The sequence below is a fragment of the Humulus lupulus genome, chromosome 5 (genome assembly GCF_963169125.1).
Source record: "Humulus lupulus chromosome 5, drHumLupu1.1, whole genome shotgun sequence".
NCBI lineage: Eukaryota > Viridiplantae > Streptophyta > Magnoliopsida > Rosales > Cannabaceae > Humulus > Humulus lupulus.
The window spans coordinates 161,261,523-161,285,707 of record NC_084797.1 but is presented as its reverse complement, the minus strand read 5'-3'; the positions used below and the strand labels follow the sequence as shown (position 1 = coordinate 161,285,707).

General features: G+C 35.9%; 1 pseudogene; it reads left to right on the top strand.

Annotated features, from left to right (window-relative positions):
* The first annotated feature begins 2,806 nt into the window (after positions 1-2,806).
* On the top strand, positions 2,807-10,281 carry LOC133777799 (lysine-specific demethylase JMJ13-like; annotated as a pseudogene).
* The last annotated feature ends 13,904 nt before the right edge of the window (positions 10,282-24,185 follow it).

Sequence of the window (24,185 nt, the reverse complement as noted above, 5' to 3'; positions counted from 1 at the left end):
CCTACACAATTCCATTGTCAACAAATTTGCCAACTTTTTAATAATTGAGCTTTTAAATTTTGATCCAAATAAGCCATTAGCTGCATGGCACTAAGCCGCGTTTACCCAATGTTTCAAACCTATATGGTACTTTCTAAGTCAAACATCAAGTTTTCATTTTGATTCTTTCCATGTGGATTTTTTTAATCCATATGAGTTTCAATTTTAAATAATCACAGAAAATATAATTTTTTTTATTTTGATATATTTTAAAAATACTAATTTTTTGAGCACTCACTAATTAATTATTTAAATTATCCTCTTCATACTATTATATATACGGAACCTTGATGTAAGCCATGTGGGTCTACCTCAAAATTGATAACCTTTCTCCCATTTCTTGGGGTCAAAATTTAGAAAATTGAAAAAAAAGGACCAAGTTGGTGTTGGAAGGAATTCTAGCAAAACCCGTACCCAATTTGATACATTTTTTACTACCCAATTTATATTTGATTTTTTTTGGTAACTTTTGGTAAATGTGTCCCAACTTTAATATTTTTAAGGGCTTTAGTTGGTAACCCATTGTAGCTTTGGCTGTTCACTTTTTTATAGGTGAAGATTATTAATGAGGTATAATAACTCTATCACCTACACCATATGAAAGATAATTAAAAAAATAAAAGGAAATCTAAAGTGTGTATGTAGTTTAGTATATTTCTGATTTTCACAAACTAAAAAGCTCTATTCCATTTTCCACAATGATTGTGTATTTACCCTAGTGACCATAATTTCGACTATCAATCCGTAGTTTCTAATTTTGTATTTGATGAAAAAACTAGATAAGGTTTTATTTGTGGGGACCATAATCGTGGGTGATTAAAATAAATAAAAAAAGTATGATCCAACGGCTGATCATAAAAAACATCTAGCATTGGATCTCTTTTCCAAGTTTTTTCTGTTCTTGTTTTTAATTTTATTAAAAAAAATATATAATTTCATTCTTTGCTAAGTTCTTTTCGTGTTCCAAAGAAAAAGGACGCCTTGTACTCCAAACATACGCACACCCAAAAGTGAAAAAGGCATTTAAGTGATTTTCTACTGTTCTTAAGGCATTTTCGTCAATTCCAGAACTTTCCAGAAAGAGAATCTTGCCCTTCACTACACCTCCCCCAACAAATCCCTGAAACTCACCCTTTCTTCTCAGGAACCCCAATCTAAATTCCAAAAGTACCCTCATCTCTCCCATCCAAATTCCAAACCGAAAGACCGCGAGTGGACACACTTTATCGTACGCGCGTGGGTAGGGTAGCCTCGTATGGTACAGTTTAATTGAGTAAATTCCGTGATGGGATAGGATCATTTATTGCCGAAGTTACTTCGAAAAAAAAAAGAGAGAAAGAAATACTTATTTTTATTTTTTAGAAAAGGGATCTTTTGTCATTTCTTGTCAAGAAATTCGGCCAAAATATTTTCTTCTGCAGGAAAAGTAAACGAAAGAAAACAAAGCTAAGCCGGCTAAAGCAAGCCAGCCGAGCTTCTAAGCTGAAGACCAGTGTGAATCGTTGACTCGGTCTGTACCAGCCGAGCCGCCAACGACTCCTTACAGATGTCCAAACTATAGAAATGTTATTTTCTTAATTTTAAAAAAATAATAATTCTGTGGCTTCGTTTTCGCTGACTGTAGAAAGCTAATGATTAGGCCAACCTCCGCGTAACAAAAGCTAAAGGCTGAAACTAACCAATCAGATTAAGAGAGAGAAACAATGTATCTTTTACTAGGGGTTGAGAAGCCCAAGTTAGTTTACCGGATACCGGAAACCACAGTGGTATTTTTTTAAAATTTATTTTGGATGTTAGAAGTTCTCGTGATGAAGTCGTTAAAAGGGAAAAGGCTGGAGCCGGTCATATGGGAGCGTGATACCTGCTGTAACCGCCAGCTATTTCGACTCTGGCACCACCCACAGTAACACACAACTTCCCAGACACCGCAGCCTAATCCGCTGCCACGTGTACTTTTAACTCTAGATATATTGCCACGTGTTATCTCCTGCTTTTCTTTTGGATTTTACCTCCGGTCACTCACGAGAGTAGTTGGTTCGCTTACATTGCGGGAAGGGACTTTTTAGTAGTGCCTCGCATATGGGAAGGTCTAGTGAAAGTCGAAAATACCCTCGTACTTTATGTAAAAAAGCACTAACGATTGAGGGTAATATCGTTATTTCATTGAATAGACGTAACTAACTGTGAGGTAGGTAGGAATAATCCTGTACAAGTCATCAGTTTCAACACGAATATAGACGCCAGGTCCGATTTCAGATCGGGTCCTTTACTTTCTGTGGACCGTTTAGATCTAAGAGGGATTCCACGTGTATGGTCAGATTCGACGCATGCGGATGGAAAAATGATGTGATTTAACGCACGTGAACAATTCCGTCTTTCCTGACACCTTCTCTTTTCCTTTTTCTGACCCCAAAACAGGAAAGTGGAAACGGAACTCTTCGGAAACATCGTTACAACGAATTGACTATAGTACCCTCGCGTAAGACAAAAGGCTTTGCCATCTCTTGAGGGTAAGTTAGTCATTTAGAAACGGGAAAGCTTCCAAAACCAGCGAAACGCGATAGGAAAGAGAGAAACGCGGTTTTGGCCGGCAATCGTTTGGTTGAACCACCTAACAACAACCACTTCCCTTCACACACCTTCTATTTCGATTAATAAATTATTATTTTTTATCTTTTATTTTAAAAGAGGAAAAAGCAGTTAAAAATATAATTATAATAGAAATATATTTAAGAAACTATAAAACTATAAATTATCCTCTCATATGCTCTTTTTCGGTTTTCTAAGCCTTCATTCTCTCTCCTTCCCTTTCTACTGTTCTCTCCCTCCTTTTATTTTTTATTTTTTCTCTCTTATCTCCTCGCCGGGAAACCTCTTCCTTTGGCCGGCAAACTGCTCCATCTCCGGCAAATGCATCTGGCTCTACCGGAAAAGTGCTGGCTCCATTTTTTTGGTTGGCGCCTGTGTTTGTCGTCGGCTCTGTAGGGTTTGAGGAGGAAAGCTTCGGATCTCTGAGTACGTATCCGTTCTGTGGTGTTTTCGGCGTTTTGTGAGAATGTGGCGAGCCTAGTCCCTGTTAGAGACTCGTTTGTGGTTGGCCATGGTTTGGATCGTGATCTAGGGTTTGGTGTTCTGGATTCGGATTCGGTTTCTTCAACCTCGTTCTTTTTCGTTTTATTTTTTCCCTCTCTAATTTACGGCAAAGTAAGCGAAGACGGAGTCGTCCGGAAGGCGACTTCGGAATGAGATGGTAGGTGTTTCATGCTTTTTGATTTTTTAAATGATATGTTTCTTAATTTGTGTTTCCTCATTTTTTCTTTCAGGATTTAGTTTCATGGTTTTGGTTTTTACACATTACTTTAAGTTTTTTTTAATATACGTGCATGTATATTTGTATCGAGTTGTTCCCTATTTTGATAGGTCTAATATTTTATAGAGTTTTATGATTTCGTCGATTTCATTCTACTAATATGTGATTACAATTCGGAGGAACATCTGAAATATACATTTTAGAAAATGTTTATAGGTTTAGTCCTGTAATTGTTTTTGTTTTGGAAATATTTGAATTTATTTGGAAATTTAAGTTTAATTTTTAATTATAAGTAAAAAGGATCCAAATATAGTAATGAATTTTAATTCCTCTTCTTCGCTTTAAGAATTTCAGGCTATTGTAGCCTTGGAATTTGAGTAGTAATAATTTTGACGAAGACTCCTTTAAGTTTGACTGCCTGTAATTGTTGAATACGGCTTAGTTTGATTAATTATCCCTTATTTTTATGATTATTATAGTTTTTTAAGCCAAATATTTGTTTCTCCCTGCTTCATTGAAAATTGGATAAAGCCGACACTTTCTGCTGTAAAAATTTTCCACCGCAATTATAAAATGTTTGGGTCCCGTTTTTCTAGGGAGCTTTGTAACAGTGATACACTGGTATGGATTTGATTTGAGTTGAGTTGATGGTGCTGTGCTTACTCTTGTTCATGGTAGATTCTCTTCTTTGAACATGGACACTTGTAATTGCGCGAGGCCGTTGTTACGATGAATCTCTCTGTATTCAATATGATGAATTGGAAAGTCACTCTTTTAGAGACTTCCTAGGATCCAAGGGCTTTAAACTGAAAGAAAACATTTAGGTGTAAGGTGCAATCTGTTTATTTGTATCGTAGCCTTCTTTCGTATTTTTTACTTTGGAAAAAAATAGTTAATTATTATTTTTTTCTCATGTACCTTGTGGATTGTCATTGGTTTCTTGATTTTAAAAAATATGATGTACTTTGAATCTCGTATCAAAAGTTTGAAATAGGTAATGGTTTTGTAATATTGTTTCTTATTGAGTTTTTGTACTCAATATTTGATTGGCATATGTACAATGTTCTAGTATTATCATCTTTATGTACTGATGATCCCATGCAAACTTGTTTGACAGGTGGAGGGAAGGGTTTGTTTATCAAAGGAGGTTAGAAATGGATTGGAGTTTCTGAAGCGCAAAAGGCTTCAGCGTATGAAATCAGAAACTGTCCCAGAGCCAATAAGTATCAGCAATACAATGGCTCGAAGTGGAGGAGATGCTTTAAGATCTTCAGCATCTTGTGGTCTAAGATTGCATGGCAATGCAGATTTGCTTTCTCAATCCAATGGTCCTTTAAATGGGAAGGATATTATTTCAAAGCGGAAGGTGGATAAGTTTGACACAAGTGATCTGGAATGGACTGAAAAAATTCTGGAGTGTCCTATATATTGTCCAACAAAAGAGGAGTTTGAGGACCCTCTGATTTATTTGCAGAAGATAGCCCCAGAAGCTTCTAGATATGGTATTATTCTTTGAAATATCTCTTGTTATTCTTGCACTTTATGCGTGTCAAATACATTTTTCTTTATTTACATTATTGCAATATGACAGATGTAAAATGCTTTGCATCTTCATTGTTTTATGACCAGGACAAGCAAATGTTATTTAGAGATTCTAAACTAGAACAACAATAATGAAGTTATGATCCTCATTTACTACAATTTCTCAGGCCATATATCAGTTGGAGATTGAGATATCATTTACATTGCTTTTGGTCAAGTTAGCTCATAAATAATTTAGTAGTAGTAGAGTTGAGTATTATATGGCTGAAGAAATTATTTAAGTCAATCTTTTAGGTTTTAATGAATTGGTGCCACACCTTTTACAATTAAGTTAATCTTATTTTCAAGAAATTAGGTTTCATCATACCTGGTTAGCTTGCAATATGTGTTCTCTTTGTGCAGTTTTCACCATAATTTCTTTTGAAAAAAGAAACTAGATTTCTAAAGGAAGGTTAAGGTGAAGTGTTCATTTTTGTACTTCAGGTTTGATTCACTTTCTGAAATTCTACAGTTTTAGCTCGTTATGAAGCTTGGAAAAGTCTTTTCTCTATCCTGAAATAATTTTTTTTTTCTTCAGTTTATTTTATTGACATCCTTGTTACTTTTTTCCCTTCACTTTATTATAATTATTTATTTGTTTCACGCTTTTATTTTACACACACATATATATATATATATGTTGTATCATGTCCCACTTTGTTATTTGTTTTATATTTTTCTTTATTTTTTGTTCCAATATCCTAAGCAGTATGGTTTAGCTATCTATCTGAAATGAAGACCGACACATTTGTTATATAAATTTTTTTACTTGATAATTTCAGGTATGATCAAGATTGTTTCCCCTTTGACTGCTTCTGTTCCAGCTGGGGTTGTATTGATGAAGGAGCAACCAGGATTCAAGTTCACAACCAGAGTGCAACCTCTCCGCCTAGCTGAGTGGGATGTTGATGATAAGGTCACATTTTTCATGAGTGGAAGGTAAGTGTTTCTTACTAAATAGAAGGATGACGTTTGATTTGAATTTTTCTTCTGGATTTGAACATGAATTCATGTCTTCAGAAATTATACCTTCCGTGATTTTGAGAAGATGGCAAACAAGGTTTTTTCTCGAAGATATTATAGCTCCGGTGGTCTTCCTGCCACATATTTGGAAAAAGAATTTTGGCATGAGATTGCTTGTGGAAAGACCGAAACGGTGGAGTATGCTTGTGACGTTGATGGCAGTGCCTTCTCAGCTTCTCCCAGTGATCAGCTTGGAAATAGCAAATGGAACTTGAAGGTGTTAATTCTGCTAATGCTTTTTTTTTTTTTATCTTTGTAATCTGTGTTTGAATTCCTGTCCATAATCTTTATTTGGACTATATAAAAAATTCTAGGATAATCTCAAAGCAACAAAGTTCTAACTAGCTACACTTGTTCTGCGCTGAACTTAAATGTAATCATTATAATGATAGCAACTTCCTTTTAATGATTCCGCTGTTTGACGGTGTTAAGACGTACGCAATGCGTCAAGAGACTTGCTTTCTCGTTTTTCTATAGGTTGGTAATAATAAGTAGATGTATTGTGATGAGAAGAACAGTACTCTGTTTTGTCAAAGAGAGGAAATAATGTAGAAGACTACAGATTTGTACCATTATAGACTTTATATGAATATAATCATAAATTAAATTTTGTTTTCTGTTTAATGCAAGGACAGTAAGAAGCAGCATTTGTGTATGCTATACTTGCTAAAGGCTGAATACACACTTTTGACGGAATCACTGTAATAAGTGTAGTGGTGTTATCTTATCTCATTCTATTATTTCATAGATATGTTTTTGGTCTTTCTTTATCTAGTTCTGGTTCTTATTTTATAGGCACTGTTTTTCCTAGTTTTTGGTTAAGAGCAATTATCTAGCACAAATTAGTCTAGAATTAAGGTGTTTCTTTTTTATATTTATATTTTGTGGAGTTTATTGACATGTACATTATTTTATTCTCATTCTTGATTTTATGGATAGTTTTGCATGTCTGTAAACTTAACCAATCTCTCTCTCTCTCTCTCGTTTTTTTTTTCTTGGTTTCAGACACTGTCAAGGTTATCAAAGTCTGTATTGCGTCTTCTAGAAAGAGCAATTCCTGTAACAACGCTAAACTTATCTACAATCTTTTCTTCATCTGTATCTGATTTTTATTTTTTAAATTTTGGTTACTAATTAATATATTTTTTACAGGGAGTAACTGATCCTATGCTCTATATTGGAATGCTATTTAGCATGTTTGCCTGGCATGTGGAGGACCATTATCTGTACAGGTATATGTTATTCCTGAGTTGCAGTGAAGCCATAAAATTCTTCCGCTAATTTTGTAATATTCAAATTTTTTTCCCTCTGTATTCATTTCTCACTCCTACTGCAGTATTAATTACCATCACTGCGGTGCTTCAAAAACTTGGTATGGCATTCCAGGGCATGCTGCTTTGCAGTTTGAAAAGGTTGTTAGGGAACATGTATATACTCACGACATTCTCTCTGCGGATGGGGAGGATGGGGCTTTTGATGTTTTATTGGGGAAGACAACTTTATTTCCTCCTAATATCTTGTTGGAACATGATGTCCCTGTGTACAAGGCAGTGCAAAAACCTGGAGAGTTCATAGTTACCTTCCCTAGAGCATATCATGCTGGATTTAATCATGGTAAACATCAGTTTTGTTGCGAAGTTCAAATAAATGCAAAGAGTCTAATTATGTCTCACTGTCTCTCTCTCTCTCTCTCTATATATATATATATATATAAATATATTGTATTTATGACGAAATTGTATTTTCCTCATTGGAACTGTAGGTTTCAACTGTGGTGAAGCAGTGAACTTTGCAATTGGTGACTGGTTCCCTTTGGGTGCTGTTGCTAGCCAACGCTATGCACTTCTTAGTAGGATGCCTTTGCTTCCTCATGAAGAACTACTTTGCAAAGAAGCAATGCTTCTCTATACGAGTTTAGAGCTTGAAGATTTGGATTATTCTTCTGCTGACTTGGCCTCTCATTGTTCCATTAAAACTTCCTTTGTTAAGTTGATCCGTTTCTTGCATCGAGCTCGCTGGTTGCTAATGAAATCAGGGACATGCACTAGTGTTACTCCAAATCCTCATGGAACTATCCTATGCAGTTTATGTAAACGAGACTGTTATGTTGCTTTTGTGAACTGTAGCTGTTACATGCATCCTGTCTGCCTTCGACATGGTATGCTTCTATTCAACTCAGTTTGTTGCTTGTTTGGATGCTATGAGATTTCAATTGGCTTATTTATGTTGAAATGATGGCCTATAATTAGTTAAGAGAAGTGTATCCATCACAAATGAACTTTTTGAATTCTGATCCACCCAATTTGACTTTTGGGTTGCCATTCCTACTTTACAGCATCCCACAGGGGCACATTTTTTATGTGTTTCTCCCTTGGATTCTTAAACACACTCTTCTTTTTGTCTATTTGGTTATAGTAATCCTTTTCTTTTTGCCAGATATGAAGTCTCTAAAATTTTCATGTGGAAGACACTGTACACTCTGTTTAAGGGAGGATATATCAGAAATGGAAACTGCAGCTAAAAAGTTCGATATGGAAGATAGAGTACTAGAGAAGAAGATTAATCAGCAATCTAATGGTGGTCATGACTTGTATTCAGATTCATTACCGAACATGTCTCATAAAGTTCAAGAGGATGTGTACATTCCTTACTGTCTGATAAAGTTCGAGTCAATTCCCAAACTCAGTGATGCAACTCGTTATCAATCAAAAGGGCAAGATCATGTTTCATGTAGTGCACCGGTGTCAAGTAGTGGGACAATGAGTTTAAATTCTGAAATGTTAGGAACTTCTATTTCTTGTACCACGTCCACTCTTCATTCTCTTACAGACCGTATGGAGGGCTCAGTCACTCCCAGCAATGTAAGATACAGTTCTCTGTTAGTTTGGCTACTTTTGTATTCTGATATAACATTGTTCTGGAATTAATTTTGTGTGCATTTATGTTTGAAACTCTAATTGGTTGAACCAATTTTTTCCATCCAGGTACATGGGAACACTAGCTTTAGTGTGAGGAGCCTTGACTCTATAAAGTTTTCAGAAGACTTGTCACGGAGTGCACTTGAATCTACTCTGTCCTCCCCATCATGTGATGAACACTTGAGTTTAAATCAAGATTATTCCCATGAAAAGGTGGTTAGGCCTACTCTGGATCAAGATAGTGATGGTTCTGATTCAGAGATATTCAGGGTTAAGCGTCGACCAACACAGAAGGTAGACAGGAAGAACATGAACGATAACATACCATTGAAGCATTCTGACCACCAGGTATTTAGCACATTTTATAAATTCTTTAGGATGCTTTAGGCACCACGATTTCTATATTGTATATATGCTGTAACTTTATATCATTTTAGTTTCATAAACCATTGTGTCCAAACAATCAATACTAGTTGTTTTGGTTACTGAGATTTACTGTAATTCCTATTGGACAGGGGTTCAAACGACTTAAGAAATTTCAACCTGAAGGAAGATCTGGGTCGTCAGATTGCACCAGAATTGGGGGATCAAATCCTAAACTAACCACTACGATCACTAATCATAGAGCTCTAGAGACTCTTTCATCAACGGAAAGGTTTGTCAGAGGAAGGGGTACCATTCCCATGTCTATAAAAATTAAGAATGTGGGTAATGAGGGTACTAGTAACAGACTGAGAGAACAGCCCAAAAAGGATAGGCTTCAGTTAGAGTCGGGGAAGAGCATGAGGGAGCCACCCCCAGTAGATATTGGACCAAAGCGCCTTAAAGTCAGAGAGGCCCTCCATTTCTAGGGTCAGAGACAGGTTAGATTGAAAAAAAGAAGAAAACCATTTCGTTATTAGAAAAGATACACCATTTTTTTTTGTTGGTTGACCTGCTCTCTGGAGCCATCATATCACCTAGAGCCTGACTTTGCTAACTTCATTTTCTCTAATGGGGTCCTAACAACACGGAAAAGATATTCTGATTTATGATTCTGGGAGCAGTGACAGATTAACCTTAGGTTTAAAAAAAACAACATTTATATTCTTTGTGCAGGCCTCAAATTGGGGCAATTCGCACGGTTGGTGATTCTTAAGGTTCTCGGCCGGAGTATTTTTCCTTCTTTGGCAGGGGAACCTTCCTGCAGTAGAAAGGGATAGAGAGAGATTGGGTTCAGTAGTGATGTAAATTTGTTTTTGTTATGGGGTGATTGAGGGAGTAGTGGGTATTCTCATTCTCAATCATCCTCTCGTTTAAGATTTCTTTTGTTTAACTCTGCTTCTAGGTTATTTATTCTTTTTGTAGCAGTGTGGTCCTTGTACCCTTTGACTACTTCAATAAATGCACAGAACGGCCATTTTCCTCTCATTGCTTTGCTTTTATCCTCTTCTTAGAGTTTTCTTGACTTGGTTCTAAATGTCTACATTTTCATTACTGTTTACTATAGTCAATTCCAGACTGGGCCATGCTGCGTGGTACTTGATTTGAAGGCATCAACTTCAAACCAATAAGCCAAATGTGAATTAATATAGTTTATTTGATGGAAATTATTTTTGAAAAATGTGAAGCGTCGTGTGTATATTTTTGTTTATGTATTTAAGGATGTTTTATCATGAAAAAAAGATAAAAGAAAAAAAGCAGCATCTCCTTTTCAAAATTCTACTCCTTTTCAAAATTCTACTCATAATTGTATTAAATACTAAAGAAAGGTAGGTACAACTTTGGTCCATGTTTGAAAAAAATAGCTGTATTTTACAATATATTTTTAAAAATACAGTTATAATCACACGGTATCCCATCGAAGTAGTGTCTAATTTTTCCAACTTTGCCAACGTTTTACAAATACTTTCTTTAAACCTAATATCACTTTTTTCTTTACTAGTTCTCTTATAAATATTTGACTAAAATTTATATTAAAAAAAAAATGTTTTTAATGTTCTAAATTTTTTGGGCTCGTTGCAAAATAAGTATATGTATATGTTTTTAATTTTGTAGTAAAATAACCACCTTATTAATAGTGAAAATTACATGCTATATGAGATTTTTAATAGATTGTGCAAAAATATGGCTTTTTTTTTTTTTTTCAAGAAAAGTTAATCTATGGCTTTTTTTAAAAAAAAAAAAATCACTTTTATGAGTTTAGTTTTTCATATTTATGTATAAAAGTTTGTTTATGCCATAGTTTTACTCTTAATCAAGTTTTATTAATTTCGAAGGGTATGTTTGTAATTTGATTATTTTTTTAGCTTATTTAATTTTTTTATATTAAAATTTTCCATGGTTGTTTTGCAAATTTTTTATTAATTTTTTTTGTAATATGAATTGTGTTTATTATTATTTATTATAAATATTTTTATTCTTTTTTTTTTCAGAACCTGGGTTAGGTAACCAGTTACTTAATTGATTTTTCAAAGTTATGTAAAAAAAATCCTACAGCTAGGTTGAATAACATTTATCCAGAGGGGAACCCGTTACTTGTTTGATTTTTCACAGTTATATAAAAAAATAGTCTTAGAGGTTAAATAATATGTATCAGGAGGGGTAACCAGTTACAGTGAGATTAGTAACCTACTGCCATAAGAAGGGTAACCAGTTACCTTAAGAGGGGTGACGAGTCACTCATATTAGAAATAAAAAGAAACATCACATTTGAAGGAAAAAAACAAGGAAGAGTAAGTATGATTTAGTAACCTAGGGAACTAGTTACCATAAAGAACCTAGAAATATACACACACATCAGAATATGAAGGTAACCAGTTACCTCCTGAAATATACACAAAGAACGTGAATGTAACCAGTTACCATAGATCTGAAGATAGAAAAAAAAAACATATCTGACCACGAACCAACCTCCTCCCTCGCCTCCGACCACCACCAGAAACCCCCATCCCCTGCGCGCAAAACCCCTTCGCAAACCCAGCCATCCCCTGCGTGTAAAACCCTGTCGCAAACCCACCCATCCCTGTCGTTTTGCGCAGCTCCGAGCACCACGAATCGCAATCAGCCCAAGCGCCACCCTTCTCCCTCGCCTCCGACCACCACCAGCACATCCCTTACCTCAGCCTATCCCCGTCGTTTTGGATTTGGGGGCTCGCTAATGGAATCGCGCAGAGATGCGCGGATTGGCGTTGTCTTTGTCGATGGTGCGGCTGGGGTGTTCTTGGCTGGGTTTCACGGAGGTGCGCGCCTAAGGTGAATCGCAGGTGGTGAGGGTGGGTGGTCAGAGATGATGGTGGAGATGGTGAGGCATGCGAGTGGAGGACAGGGAGGTGGCGGCTAGGGCAAAATGAAAGAGAAGATGTGGCTTGGCTGAAGGAGTTTTGGCTATGTTAATTACCGTAGTATCCTTCCCTTTGCTGTTTTTTTGTTGTTTAATTTTGATTTCCAATATGGGATTAGTTTTCCTATAAATTAAGTTTTTGTTAATTAAATTTTCCCATACAAATTAAGAAAAATTTAATTCCCATATTTTTGCACATTGATGGCTAAAAAACAATATTTTTGAAAAATTCCCTTATTAATATTATATATTACCAAATATGCCCAACAACAAATTATTATTTTATTCTAAATATATTAATATTATGATATATGTATTAGTTTTGTTTAATTAGTTTATATTTTAAAGTTATTATGATTTTTTTTTCGTTTTTTATGGGCAGTACCATACCACAAAATACATATACTGAGTTGAAAAATAATATACCAACAAAATTTACAAAATTATTACTGAAAAATGTATTACTATGCTAACAAAATTATATACTACCATTAAAATATATATACCATGATACAAAATTATATACTATCATTATGTATAATAAGATAAAAACTAAATATCATAAAAAAATATATATACCATACCACAAAAAACATATACAATAGTTGGAAAATAATATACCAACAACCCATACAAAACTTAAAAAATCAATATAACTTTAAAATAAAAACTAATTAAAAAAAAATAATATACATATACCACTATATTAAAGTCATACGCTCATAAATAAATAAAAAATGATATAAATTGACAATTTAGGTAATCAACAATGTAAAATGGTCATTTCTCTATAATTTTTAAAATGAAGACATTAGCTTCTTGATGTCATTGAATTGGATCATTTACTATAATTTTTCAAATCTATTTTATTTGGGCCTAGCACAAAGTATGGGCTAGTTCGGGGAAGGCCCAAGGATCACATAGGAAAATGCCCAAAGTAAGCTACTGCAACTACTGCTGCTACTACTGCTACTATTGCTACTACTACTGCTACTGCTGCTGTTCCTGCTACTACTACTGCTGTTGTTGTTCCTGCTGCTACTGTTACTACTGCTGCTACTGCTGCTACTACTACAATTACTGCTGCTACTACTGATGCTACTGCTAGTGCTGCTGCTCCCGCTGCAACCCACTAACCACTAAGTCTCGTCTTGAACCAATAACTACTACTATTACTACTGTTGCTGCTGCTGCTGAAGTAGTAGGAGTAGCAGCAGCAGTAGGAGTAGGAGGAGTAGTAGCAGCAGCACTAATCTTCTCGTTTAGAGTGTAGATGGTAGCTTCAAGTCTAGTGTTGGAGAGAGAGGTCGAAGTAGCCTTGGCTAATGCAACGTCCATTTGGAAAACCGTTTTAGCAAACTGACCCTCCAAATCGAGGACCCGTGTGGACAAAGTATCCTTTTCTGCCTCGACCATTGAGAGATTCTTCATTGCCCCCTCGAGCTCGAGTTGTAGCTGTTGTGTGGATGAGAAGCTTGAGGTGACAAGCCGGTGGCCTAGGATGGAAGCCTAAGTAAGGACAAAGAGACAAAATAAAACATCAATGGTCAAGCGATATCGAAACCAAAAAATACATTGAGTATTTTGACAAATACCTGCATGGAGGCTCGCATATAAGCCTTACCCAACTCGGCATCTGGAATATTGTGCATAGACCCCCACTCGCCTTCAAGAATGTTGCCCATGTAACGGTTCATGGCTTCTCCATAATGGTTTGCTAGAGGATGGCCTCCAGAAGCAGAAGCATAATCTCGACGGGGGAAGCATGTATACCCGTCGAAGCATGCTTAGATAAGGAAGGAGACTGAGAGGGTCCTGACCCGTCTGTAGAGGCACGAGAGGCAGAGGGGCGTAGAGTCACCTCTTTAGGCAGAGAGGCACCCGAAGACGCCCGCCTAAAATGCCCCCTGAGGGTGGAAGGGCATCACCAAAAGAAGGAAGGACAAAGTTCCTCTTTGGCATAGAAGGGGGGGGGGGGGGGAGCATGGGCGTTGAAAGTAGACTCGCCACCATTGCACCGATGGCGGAACCTGAGAAGTAGCACCGTCGGTGTGTCCATCGTTAGCAACATCCCTAGCCCCGCCGGCCAAGGATCGTAAACATGAGTAATTCTTGGACTCCATTTCTACTTCATCTTCCGTGTCCATATGGTCACCCAACGGGTAGATGAAATCTTTATCAACTTCCTCATCTTAACTGTATTCATCACCACCATATACCCACAGAACGGTAGATTTGGACGAGACAGAGCGTAAGGAAACAACTTGATCCGGAGAAAGCAGCTTGTACGCATAAAGGCTGCCCTCTGTGAAAAGGCCACATGCCTGTTTACGCAAGGCCGACACACCCAGGATCTTTGCCAATCGATCGCGGGCCGAAGATTTCAAGGTAGGGCTGACAACCTGTAACGCCCTGGGTAGCCAAGACCGTTACATTGTGTGTTTATAAAGGTGCAAGACTTGCTAATCAAGTCATTTAATTAGAAACGTGTTACTGAAACTGTAATTGAACTAGGATTAAAAGATTTTGGTAATAAAAGATACATTTCATTTAATTAAACATTTCGTACATGGGATCCCAAAAGAAATAGAGTTTATAAGACAGTTTACAAAAATTCCAGGTTGTAAACAAGTACTGGCCACTCTAAGGGCAAAACATACATTTAGGCTTCTCCTGTCTTATACCACTCCTCGGCCGTGGCGGCCGATCGGCTGACTATGTACATTCAGCCTCAAAGCTCTCCAACTCAGGGCTGATCCACCTTGCTCTTGCCTTTACCTGCACCACGAAGCACCCATGAGCCGAGGCCCAACAAGAAAGCCACAATACAGAGTATAAACGGTAAACAACAGTCAGATATTTCATGAATTATCAATCAGATACAAACATGTCATATTGCTCATATAAACAGTGATATCAATCTATAAGCCAATAATCAGTTATTCAGATAACATACTCGCCACAATCATCACTTTAAACAACATTAAACATATCATGCCAAAATCTAGGGTTGGCGCCCTTAAGCCGCACCCTCTAATTACTCCACTGACTCCGGCTCGCTTAAGCCGAGCTCAGTGATTATGTACTTAACCTCAGCTACCAGTGGCCGAGCCGTGCTCTGTGCGCAAATATTGATTCCTGCACTCTTAGGCCATTTATCACATGTCCCCATGGCATAATACCATCTCATGACATAACATACAAATATAGGGAACTCTTAGTCCCAACACAATCGCATAATCGGGTGCAGTTTCTTACCTTTGATTCTGATAGCTTTGATTAGTGAAGTCGACCTTCAAGCACAATCCTGTCCGAGCCCTAGCGTACACCTAGTCACAGCCATAAATTAGAACCATCACTAAACTTCAATTCCGTAACCTAACCTCGGGACCAATCCCGAGCCCTCGGGAAGCCCTAATTCCACCAAACGGGGTGGTGGAATCAAATCCCGAGCCCCCGGGCAAAATGCCTAAGAAAATACCCAAAAATCCATTTCTGGAGGCAGGGTAGTGCTACAGCGCCACAAAGTGGGCGCTACATCGCTACAAGCAGAGACAAAAGCCCCCCAGGAAGCCATCATAGCGTTGTAGCGCTACAACGCTACAAACAACAATCTTCAACCTCTGGTTTTCTCCTTCGAACTTCCTCGAGCCAACCTCCATAAATCCCCTCCAAACCTTAACCACACTTCAAATTAAGCCTACCACTTACTACATCTCACCCCACATGGCCCAACACATCAAATTTGGCCACATAAACCAACAAACACAGTAAAAACAAGATTGAGCTTGAAGCTCAAGAACTTAACCAGAAACTCAGAAATTCAAAACTTCAAAGCCAGAATTTGTTACCTTTAATGGGAGAATTCAACCTTAGGTTATTTCTATGCCCCTCTAGCCTTTAGCTCCTCAACTCCCAAAGCTCAAATCTCTTAATTTCCATTCAAATTTCAAAATCAAAATCAACTTCATCAAAGTCAGAAAAATTTAGACCAAACTCTATAAAATTTACCTTAATTGAGTATTAGCTACAGCTGAACCTCTAGCCACTTCAAGGATCAAAGTCTCAAGACTTTGCCTAGACCTTCCCTGAGATTCCAGCTCCAACACTCAAATGGTGAGGAATAGAGCAAATCGAGTGGAGAAGAAATGGGTGAGTTAGATGTTCTGTTTATTCTTCTTTCTTTCCTTTTCCTTCTTTCCTTCAACTTATAATTCATTCCACAGCTTCCACTAACTCTAAAAAGGCAGATTAATACTTATCCCTTTTTAAACACCAAAAGACCATATTGCCCTCCCAAATATAACCAAGCCTTTAAGTCATTCTAAGGGCATTTTGGTCATTGTTCCCAATTCCCGCTAATTCCTCGAGTGTCCCTAATAATTACTGCTAACATCCCGACACCTAACTAATCACCAATTATTTTCCTCAATGTCAAATAGTCTCCAATATATTTTCCAAAGTCCCAGAAATACCCCTAGGCTCACCCCGAGCCCGGTATAAATCCCCACCGTGACTTTTTCGCTAAACCACTCACTAGGATCGCCTCGAGTCACAAGCTGCAAATATATCCACATAATAATGTGGTCTCAATAATTTATCACAAATAATCATGTTTATGTCCTCAACGGGCCAAAATTACGACTATGCCCTTATAATCTAATCAGGGCCTACATGCATACTAATACTCATAATCATGCATCTCATATATCCAAATAATCATATAAGCATGATTATCACATAATCATGCATTTAATCATTTAAATCACACATAATCCAGTTATGTCCTCCTGGCATACTAATCAAGGCCCTTAAGCCTTATTAGTAATTTTGGGTCGTTATACAACCCCTTTGAGACCTACGGACAAAAAAATAAAATAAAAATAACCATAGTTAGATAAACCAGAAAAAGGAGGGGTAAAAGAGAAATTTCTTATATACGAACTCAAGGTGGGAATAAGCTTACTTAAAGTGTTGAAGCGCGTATGTTGGGTGGACATGCTAGGGGGGAAGAAGAAGTCACTCTTCCACGAGCCTCTATTGGAAATGGAGCCCTCCACAAGGGGATACCCTGTAAGAGCCCCAACTTTTTGGAGCTGATAGAAGCCGGGGGCTGTTAGGTTCGCCCTAAGGGTATAAAGGTGACGAACCTCACTCATGGAATGCCCTCTAGAGTGCACTTTTTTGTATAATACATATAAACAATTGAGCACCACCTAAGAGTTGGGGGAGAGTTGGAGGGGCGCCAACTCAAAGTAGTTGAGTACCTTGATAAAAAAGGGGTGAAGCGGCAAAACTCCACTAGATTTAATTATTGAGTCGCTGATTATTGAGTTGGGGGACAGTTGGAGGGGCGCTAGCTCAAAAAATATCTTGTGTTGTTACAACTATTAGCTAATATTTTAACCATTTAAAAAATAAATAAAATATTACTAGTTATAACAACCCTAAAATATCTTAAAATAGTTAAACAAATTAAAATATCTAACTAACAATTTTCAAATTTCAAATAATTTAAATCTTAAAAACTATAGAATAAACATATATTTATATTTTTAAATAAATATTTAATAAAATATCAAAAATTTAAAAGAAAATATCTTAAATATCTGATATCTTAATTCTAATATATTAAAATATTTAAATTAAGTTGTTAGTATATTTTTAAATTTGAATTTGAATATTTGTAGAAAATATCTAATTATTTAAATCTCAACTAACAAAAATATCTTATTTTAAAAAACATTTTTAAATGCAAAAACAAATATGATATTTTTGGCTTTGATTTTAAATAATTTATTTTCACAATTTTTTATTTCTTTAATTTTTTTAAAAAATTGATGAACAGTATGGGTACTGTTCACCTGGCCAGACTGCAAGGGGGTGCGTGGGCGGTGCGCGCGGGTGTGCGCATGCATGGGTACCCAGACCAAAATTTTCCGGAAATTTTTTTTGTTCAATTTTTCGAACCAAAACCATTTTATAATTAATTTTTAACATGTTTTACACAAAATAAAACATATATAAAAATTAATGGCATAGAAAACACAACAAAATAACCTAAAAATTGCTAATAATCACATAAAATCAATATGCTTCATAAAACATGAAAATCCATCCAATTATTCAAACACATCAAATAATCAAATTTTTAACATGTTCATGCATGAAAATAAAAATTACCAAAGGCTCTAAGGTCAGTTGTTAGAAAAACTTATACATGATCTTTATTTATTTTCATGTAGATCTAACATTAAATAAATTAATATGAGATTACCTAGAACATGTTTCTAAAATTGAATTCAAAGAGAAACAATAATAAGAATACTTAAAGTATATGCAGCAGAATGAATGAGTCATTCCTTCAGTTTCTCTAACCCTTGTATCCTTTCTATCGCAGAGTATTATTAAGAAACTGAACCGATCTTCAATTATCTTCACAGTCTTCCAAAGTATCCTTAGAATCACCTAGACTAGAGTAGGCAATTCTCAACACATGAGATAGATACAGAAAGAAGAGGAGAAAATAACAAAGAGGCTTAGAAAATGACTTGTGTTTAGAGAGAATCTAAAAACTATCAGAAAATCTGACTTGTGACTTCTGTTTTCTTCTCTCACTTAGCACTCCTTTTATAGACTCAATTAAGCCATTTAATCTAATTAAAAAATCAATAAAATAATAGCTAATTAGAAGCCCTAGGTCGAAATTATCATGGGCTTTATGCCCATGAAATTTTCCATTTGATTATAAGCCCATTAGACTTAAAATCAAGGACTGTATTATTTTCTATTGATTTAATTAATTAAATAATTATTTAAATCCTTTATCAAATTAATAATTTATAATTTGAGTCTTTATTTAAACTTATTTATTAATTTAGATACCAATTTATCTTAATTAATAAATCTGCTCTAATTTATCTTTTCTTCTCAAAATTACATAACTCTGTGAATGTATCCAAAATTGACCTGGTCAACTTTGATAATTCTAATTGATAATTATATAAATTAATTGAGACTATCTAGATGATTTTATCCAAGGTACAATGGGGACCATGGGCCTATGAAATCAAGCTCCAATAAGTTATCATAAATCCAACAAATAAATTTACTAACTTATTAATTCCTCATGACTCCACCAAAGACTCGGAATTGCACTCTTGAATTCATAGAATGCTCTATAACAAATATAGATACTGTTGACCCTCATTTTGGTCAACTGACACGGAGTCAAATGCTTGATGTGATAAAAAGTGTTTAAATAGATCTAATGGAAAGAACAGTAAACGACACAACAAATTATAGTGGTTCGGCCCCACGAATTGGTAATGGCCTACGCCCACTTAAGCTATTATTAATATTAATTCTGAAAGGAGTGATCAAAGGACTAGGGTTCTCCGAGTTTCACAAGCCTTAGAGGGATGAATAATACAATCGAAAGATAATAGCTATAATTCTCTTATAAAGCATAAACTCAAATCAGCCAAAAAAAGTCCATTCCTTGAGCTATTTCTCTCTATTTATAGACTCAAGGAGGATTACATGAATTAGTTACAGATATTCTTTCCTAAATAATCAGATCATCAGGAATCATGGGAGATAATCTCGGATATGATTACAATTGCACAAGATCATCTCAGAATATATGGAGTATATGACCAAGCTGGTCGTATATAAAATCCAAATGTTATGTCAGGGGAATCTCCCTGGTCGATGGTCGAACAGAACCTCTGCCAGGTGTCAGCCACGTGTTAAAAAATGTCCGCCACGTCATCCACGCCTGCTTTTTGGATAACATTTGCCCCCCAAGTTTATTTATTACGACCAGCAATAAATAAACTTTTAGCAAAACGACCTTTTGATTACCCCACCAAATCTGTCAGAGTAGTTCGTGCCTCCTTGGAAAAAGTGACCTACTTACGTCTAATCATGCCCTTTTGGTTCCCAAGCAATCCTATGACGGCTATCACTCTTCCCCACGCCTTGAAAAAGGAAACTTATGATTACCTCTTTTTCCATATCTCAGGCGATATATATAACTTCCAGAACTTCCTTTTCCCTTTTTACAAGCTAATTTTCTATCAAGAACTCTTCCAAGAACCCCCAAGTCAGAACTCAGAACCTCTCTGAAGATCATCCTTCGTCGTTCCAGGAATCGGCTGTTCGCACACCTACACTCGGAATTTCTCCAGAACTTCACAATCTTCGTCTAGGTAAGCTTCAGAACTTTTGCATCCTTTACTTTGCTGTGCATGCCGATTTAAGCTAGTTTTTTAGGCTTTGATATTATACTGTGTTCTTGGGTAGAGATGCATGAAAATAGGGTATTTGTCGAGTGATGCTAAATATGGTGGCATATATTTGCTATTTAGGAGTTATGAATCAGTTTGATAGTCGAGATCGTAAATTTAGGACCTAAAATCGAAGTAAAAATTCAATTTTTATGCTAGTTGAAAAACTGGGTTTTTCCCGCCCTGACTGAAGTTGAAAAAGCTTTTTCAGAAAAAACTTTTTGCTTTCACTTTTTGATATGTTTTTCAAACTGTTCGTATGAAAAATTTAGTTTTTGTTAGAATGCTGCTGTATAAAAGTTAAACTTTTATACACGAGCAACGTTATTCTAACCAACTTTTTAGGCTCTTCGTCCTCACCTCCCCATTTTTTTGTTCGCAAATTTTAATGCCAGATTTGTGGGGAGGTGAGAGGCCGATCGACGACGATCTTCTTGCGCAACTGCTTGAGGGCAAAGAACAGCCAGCTCAATGCGTCCACGAGATTCCTTTCTCTAGAATTTCTCCTTCCAGACCTCAACCAACTCCTGTCAGAATGGGTTGTGTCAAGTCCACTACCCAAAAGAAGAAAAAACCTGAAAACCCCTCAAATCCTCCAGCCCAGCCTGACTTGCAGGCTGGGGTTCCCTCGACCAGTGGTCGAGAAAATATTGTTCCAGACCCTCACATCCAAGTTAGGGCCCGCCCTCGGCATTCAATTCTTGCCGATGTCGAGTGGTATCTTTCCCCACTCAGCCAAGTAACCCCCAGGATGTTAGCCAACTACCTCAGAAAGTATGGCCTTACTGGGGCAACCCTCAAAATCCCAACTGCGGATCAGGGGGAAAATTTGCCTGGAGGCGTTTACAGCGCCTGGTCGAGGTATCACATAGAGGCTGGGGCTACCCTTTCTCTCCATCCATTCTTCTAGGGGGTGGCGAACTACTTTGGTGTCGCCCCTTTCCAAATTACACCCAACGGATATAGAATGCTTGTTGCACTCTATATCCTTTATAACCATAAACAATGGCCAGAGCCTACCCCCCACGAGGTCAATTACCTTTTTGACCTTAAGTCCAACCCCCAACAATCTGGTACGAGGTTCTTTCATTTTTGTCACCAGGAGACCAACCGAACCTTCCTGAGTGACACCACCCACATTTCCAACATGGGGAAATACAGTCAGTAGTATTTCCTCACGCCTGACATGGTCGCGAATAACTTGGCCTTTACTCGAGGAGGTAAATGTCTTTTTCCACTGGTCGCTGTTTTTACTTAGCAAATTTCCTTGCATTTTTATGAAATATCTTGTGTTTTTCAGGCCCATGGTTGCGACCAGACCCAACACCAGACATGGTGTTGAGGTCTGCCATGTTGGCCAGCATGACAGACGTTGAGAAGAGCGTCAAGTCCCTGGTCACCGAGGCCAACTTGAGGCTAGCTGGCCTCCTGGCCCCTCACTAGGATGTGAGGGAACCTGCGGAAGGAAGTGTTAGGAACGAGTTTCCTAATACGCAGCGGAATGGTGGTGTGGTTGGCCTAGTTTACAACAAAAATTTTGTAACATATTTAAACTACCTTTAAATATGCGGATCCATTAATACACATACATTAATCATAAACAAAATAAGGATAGAATTCATACCTCTTGAAGCCTATCAAGTATCCTTGCTATCTTTTCGTATTTAGAACGATCTTCCTATCCAAGTCGCTCCCACGTACTCACACCAAGATCTTCCAAAGCGTTCTCTACACCTCAAGAAATGTGTGGGCACTTAGAGAATGAAGGATAGTTTATTTGTGTATCTACTTGATGTACTCAACACATGAGATCAAGAGAATAAGCCTGAGAATTGGTTCTTTATTTTCAAGGAGAGAAAACTATCGTTCTATTTTTCACAGAGCGAATGTTCAGAGTTGTCTCACTCACTTTTCTGAATAATTTTCTGATTAGTCATACTTAAAAAAAAATATTCAAAATTTAAAAAATAAATCTGTAACCATTTTACAATTTACTTTTTAATTAATTAATTATTCTATTAATGAAAAAATCCAAAAACCAAAATTTGAATTATCCATTAATTAATTAATTAAATAAATAAAAATGAAAAAACCCATCCCTGAAAATGCCCGACACGCCACACACAGTCCATGGACTGTGTGTGAACGTGTAGCTTCCTAAGTTTTAGGGATGTTGGTTTTTCAATTTTTATTTAATTATTTATTCAAATTACTTTGTCAGATAAGATCTAACAACCTGATAACTAATTCAAATTTGAATTCAAATTAATTATCTTTTTAATTAATTATCAAATATAATTAATTATTTGAATAAATATTAATCTTTTAAATTCAAATCCAATTTGAACTTATCAGATTATTATCTCCCACTCAAATAAAGATATTTAATTAATTCTACCAATTAATTAAATCCAAAATTTATGAAAATAAATATTTAATTTATTATAATTTCGAAAATTATAATTAATTAATTATTTAATTAAATTTCAAAATTAATTTAATTATTTAATATAATTTCGAAAATTATACAATAATTAAATATTAATTAATTTTGTTAACTACAACTAATTTGTAATTAATTAATTAATCACTATTATCATATAATTGCATATTTGGCCTGAAGAACAAATTTCTTCTTAAATATGTCTTTAAACTATTTTCCCTTCATATCAAGTCTTACCTTGAACAGTGTTGATAGAGCCGCTATGGGGACCTATGGACCTATAATTCCAAGCTCCAATAAATTTGAGATTATTAATTAAACTCTTTAATTAAATAATCTTAATTTATTAATCTCATGATTATTCCACTATAAATATGAGACTGCACTCTTGTAATTATAGACATTTCATTTACTGAGTACTTTATAATCATAAAGCGTCCATTGATATAATCATTGCATAAAACTTAACCCTCTAATAATGGTTCATAATTAATCAGGAATAAAATTATCGTTTGACCCTTTTAATTATCTCTTGTTTCCTTAAGTACCATTGACTCTACTAGTGAAGGTTAATTCATAACTAAATTATGAATTTGAGCTCAATAACCTTTCAGTCCCAAAAGTCAACCCTTAAGAGAACCATCATTCAATCTCTTGTGAGAAGGCATAGATTCCATATCTGTATACTATGTCCCATCCATCTACATTAATGAGTTCCCAAAACAAAAGTTTCTAGCCTGATCATTCTGACAGACCCTAACAAGTGAATCAAAGAACTCATATAACATAAACAGGAGTTCATAGTAACTTCAAGATTAAGATCTATTTGTATATGATCATCAGTTGATATATTTAATTAATACTTCGAAACGATATTTAACTAAGTATTAATAAACATATCTGGTCCAGTTCTATATATTCTCTAATATATAAAGCACCTCCACTAAAGTGTCCTACCACACTAGTGATCCGGATCTAGATCACATGTATTCATAATACTAGTGGATCGTACTTGCAGTAATTAATCTAAAGATTCCATAACTTTATTTTACTGCGAACTATTCAAGTTCATTTATCTCAAACACAATCCTCCCGTACCAATACGTGTTTGAGATCACATATATGAACTTAGGAATTTTCCTGATATATACATAATATTATCATAGAATAATATAGTCCATAAATATATGCATAATAAATTCAATTTATTTATTTATTTCATTAAAACAATGTCTACTACATATGCTTTTAGGGCACA